We start from the raw sequence: 5,003 nt of genomic DNA on the forward strand, positions 1-5,003 counted from the left end.
CTATATTTATATAAAAATATATTAAAATTTTTATTTTTTAATATTTAAAAATAAAAAAGTAACTTCTATTTATAAATTGACCTGACATAATCACTTTACGTTGAAAGTGTATTTAAATAGAAATTATTTTTAAAGTATTAGAATAAAAAATCATAAATAATTCACATTATTATATGTTAACAACTTTAAGGATATTTAAGTCATTTTGACAACAAAAAAGTGATTGACAACACTTGTTTACCAAACACATTAACAATTTTTTTTCAGTTTCACCACTTCTATCCAAATACTTATTTGCTTAATTTAAAAGCACTTATTTTAAGATTTTAATCACTTAAGCTAAAAAATAATTTTTTTAATCCTATCCAAACAGGTTCTTAATAGATATTTGTGGGTACACACAAAAGTGTTTCAAAAAGCTTATTATCATTTGTTTAGATACCCAACTGAAACATGTGGTAAATAAAATTTACTAACAAATACTATATTAAGCCTTGAAAATTTGTGTGCATCTCAAATATTTCACTTTCTATCTCCAACCACTACATTTGTAGAAAGTCTACCTACCAAGGTTTAGTCACGGATGTAGATATCACATATCTTTACTAGAATTTGAGCTCTAAACTCTCATAATTTCATCGACTTAATTTATTGTATTACCGTACCCTTGATTTTGTAGCAATGTATTTTAGTGGCTGTTTATGGCTATGGCTCTGATGTGTTAGTTTTTTCTTTCTATCTGATGAATTACGTACGGCCAATCAGAAGCTTTTGATAGTGGTTTGGATGGAAAAGGAGGTGGCAGCCACATAGATGGAGGTGGTTCTAGTCCTATTGCTAGCAAACCAAAGCTGACAGCTAATGATGCATTGTCTTATTTGAAGGAAGTTAAGAGCATGTTTCAAGACAAAGGGGAGAAATATGACATGTTCCTTGATGCTCTGATGGACTTTAAGAGACAAAGGTTCACTACTACATTTTGCCTACTGCTGTGAACTTCATTAATTTCTATTATGATATGGTGATATATGTTGAACTTAACTGCATAAGTCATTGAATATTTCTGTTGGAATTTTTTAATTTAGGTGAATATTTTCTTTAAGTATACATAATATTTTTTTAGTGTACAAAATATATTTTCTTAGTATTCTAGAGATTATTTTCCTTTTTTACGTATATGTAATATTTTATTTCCTTTAATTGTTAAGGTTTAAGATTTAACCACTTGTATAAATAGGGATTTTCTAATTTAGGTGAATATTTTCTTTAAGTATACATAATATTTTTTTAGTGTACAAAATATATTTTCTTAGTACTCTAGAAATTATTTTCCTTTTTTGGATATATGTAATATTTTATTTCCTTTAATTGTGAAGGTTTAAGGTTTAACCACTTGTATAAATAGAGGTGTTCTGTATAGTTATTATTCATTGAAGAATACACAAAGTAATTCTTTCACATATTGTCTTATTTCTTTACTTATTTTTAAATGGTATCAAATCAGTGTTATTTTTTTCATATAACTATTCCTGATTTTTTTTTCTCCTTTTCATTCGGTATTCATATTTGTGTGTGTTTTTTTGCTCTTTCGTTTAGTATTCATATTCTCTTTTCTCTTATTAACTAAAATGGGTGAAGTTCAAAATCTTCCAATCCAAACTACTAGAAAAAGTGATTGGAATCCCTGCAATTAATGCAGTTGATTCGTCACTTGCTTACTACATACACCCTTTTGATCATCCCGGCATGAATCTTGTCTACACCATTTTTTATGGAAGGAGTTATGGTGGCTGGAGAAGGGCAGTTATGATTGCACTTTTAACCAAGAACAAACTAGGATTCATTGATGGATCTCTAGCTGTTCCTACTGATACAAATCTTCAGACAACCTGAAAAAGATGTAATAACGTTGTCTTGTCTTGGCTCTTGAATTCCCTATCAAAGGAAATTGCTGAATCTGTCCTATATTCCAAAATTACCAAAGTCTTATGGTCCGATCTAGAAGATAGATTTGGTCAGGCTAATGGAGCAAAATTATTTCAATTATAAAAGTATTTAAATGCTGTAGTTCAAGAAAATTCAAGTATTTCTACTTATTTCACTAAAATGAAAAGTCTATGGGATGAATTAGATTTTTTAACACCTTTTCTGCTTGTAGTTGTGAGTGTGGATATGGTGCAAAAGAAAAGGGAGAAAAAGCCCATCAAGATGAGAGGCTGCTCCAATTTCTCATGGGTCTAAATGACTCCTTCATATGAGTTAGAAGTAATATTCTGTTGTCTTCCCTTCTCCCTAATATTGGTCAGTCATATTTCCTTGTGATTCAAGATGAAAAATAGAGAGAAATTCATGCTACTTCTGCTTACCCAGGAGAATCAGCTTCTTTTCTTGTTGGTAATGGAGGTAGAAGAAAATTTGATGAGTCTAAGACTCAACAAGGCAATCTGATTAATAAAAATAACTTGACATGTAACTATTGCAAGAAAGTAGGTCACACTATTGATCAGTGTTACAAAATTCATGGATTTCCTATAGATTTCAAGTTCACCAAGACCAAAAGGTACCAAAAAGGAGCTGTGATTAACAATGTTTTTGGAACAGGTGAAGAAAATTTGTAGAAATTGAATAATACTGCAAAAATATTATGTCACTCAGTCAAAAAAATGTTGCACAACTCATGCAACATTTGCAGAAAATGAATCAGAAAAATTCAAGAACCACTGATGCATCTGCTAATCTCGCTTATGCTGGTATGACAAAGTTTTTCAATTCATATGCTTGATTGTTTAAAGTTGACAATGATTCTTGGATAATGGACAGTGGAGCCTCTGAGCACATGACTTTCAATAAAAGTCTCTTTTCTAATTTAAGTCCCATGTCCAAACCTATCTTGGGTACTCTTCCTAATTCCCATAAAGTGATAGTTACTCATTTTGGATATGTATATCATTTAAGTAATCTACTACTACATAATGTCCTTTACATTCCTTCTTTCAAATTCAATCTTTTTTTTATTCATAAATTGTGTAAACAATTTCAAAAATTCATACTTTTTACTCTAAATATTTGTTTCATGTTGCAGGGCCCTTCACTGAAGAGCCCTCTGATGCTTGGTAGAGAACAAAGAGGTCTATATATGTTCAAGTCAATTCAATCAACAGTTTCCACAAAGATTCAATCAGCAGAGTCTACAAAAAAATTATCTAATTTTAGCTCTAATAGTTTGTCCTTTTCAAATTCAGTAGCTAATGTCTTTACTTTTTATTCGAGTTTCTTTGATTCCAATGTAAAATAAATACTATGGCATTATAGGTTAGGTCACATGTCATTGAGTAATATGAAGAAGATTGTTTCAGTTTCTTTATCTGGTTCAAAATTTTTCTCTCCTTGTGCTATTTGTCCAATGGATAGACAATCAAAGTTACCTTTTTCTAAAAGTGTTATTTTCACAAAAGCAATTTTTGATTTAATACATGTGGATATCTGGGGACCTTATAAAATTTCCACACATGATAGTTTTAGGTATTTTTTAACAATTGTTGATCATTTTAGTAGAGCCACTTGGACTCATCTTCTTAGCACTAAATCAAATGCCTTTTCAATTTTACAATCATTTCTTTCCATGGAAGAAAGACAATTCAATACCAAGGTTAAAATAATTAGAACAGGCAATGCTTTTGAATTAGGACGTGGTAAAATACAATCTGATTTTTTTCTTAAAAAGGGAATCATTCACCAAACTACTTGTGTTTACATTCCACAACAAAATAGAATAGTAGAGAGAAAACACAAATACTTGCTAGAAACATTACGGGATTTACTATATCAATCTCATTTACCTATTATTTATTGAGGAGAATTCTTGTTAACGGCAACTTACCTTATAAACAAATTTCCTTCTTCAATCTTGCAACAAAAGTCACCTTTTGAAGTTCTTTTTAAATCTAAACCTATTTAGTCAAATCTCAAATGTTTTGGTTGCTTATGTTTTGTTTCCACCTTATCTAATCACAGAACAAAGTTTGATCCAAGGGATTTGCCTTGTGTATTCTTAGGATATCCTTACGGAAAAAAGGGATATAAGGTAATGAATCTCAAAACAAAGAATATTTTTATTTCTAGAGATGTGATTTTTTATGAAGAGTATTTTCCTTTTTTGGATAAGTCAAATATTTCTCAAAAATTATTTCCTATTTCTTCTTCATCAAATTTTGATATTCCTGATGCGCCTACAAGCTCTAATTTTCCTTTATATCTATCAGAATCAGAATTTGATTATCTTACTTTATTTTCTACTTTTCCAATTACTGATCCTACTATGCTAACTTCTGATTCCATGATAACGCTCAACTTACACCTCAAATAAGTGCAAGGCAGTCGTCGTCAATATATTTAGCCAACTTTGGAGTCGGGGTCGAATCCACAGGGAACAATGTGAGTGGCGATTAAACTAGTTCGAAACTACAACTACAAGTTAAATTCAAATAAATAATAAGAAAAGACAAAATAGGATTTTTTATCAATCAAACAAATTTTAACGTTTCAACTTATTTTAGAACTCAAAACTTACATTTCAATATTTCGAATCAATGATATAGAGGAACTAGGGTTGTGATCACTATGACTATTAATCTCCACTGAATAATAATTATTCATGATTCTCGTGATAGGTGGGAACAACAGATTATCCCTGCCGATGATACTATCTAACTTATGTCTCGACCTCACCAGATAATTTATTATCTAATGCTCTCGAACTTAGATAACATATATATTTCCAACCGGATGTTATCTCAGGTAGATTGATCCATTTACGACATCAATCATTAAATAGAAGGTTGGTAGCTTTCGAGTCCCTGTTGATAATTCACGACCTCTAGTATATTTCTTCGTTAGAACCAAATAAAACCTAAGGCATAACCTAATGTTTGCAACCAATAGATTCAAGTTAAAACAACAGAATTTTAAGAGGTTCCCACAATCACTCAAACCCTAATCCAACT

The 5,003-nt window shown here is 30.4% G+C and overlaps 1 long non-coding RNA gene across 1 annotated transcript; it reads left to right on the forward strand.

The window, feature by feature from the left end:
• The first annotated feature begins 540 nt into the window (after positions 1-540).
• Positions 541-3,358, forward strand: LOC124887386. Its single transcript, XR_007045022.1, has 2 exons — positions 541-964; positions 3,083-3,358. It is a non-coding gene; the product is annotated as an uncharacterized LOC124887386 (long non-coding RNA).
• The last annotated feature ends 1,645 nt before the right edge of the window (positions 3,359-5,003 follow it).

Source organism: Capsicum annuum, chromosome 9, assembly GCF_002878395.1.
Source record: "Capsicum annuum cultivar UCD-10X-F1 chromosome 9, UCD10Xv1.1, whole genome shotgun sequence".
Lineage (NCBI taxonomy): Eukaryota > Viridiplantae > Streptophyta > Magnoliopsida > Solanales > Solanaceae > Capsicum > Capsicum annuum.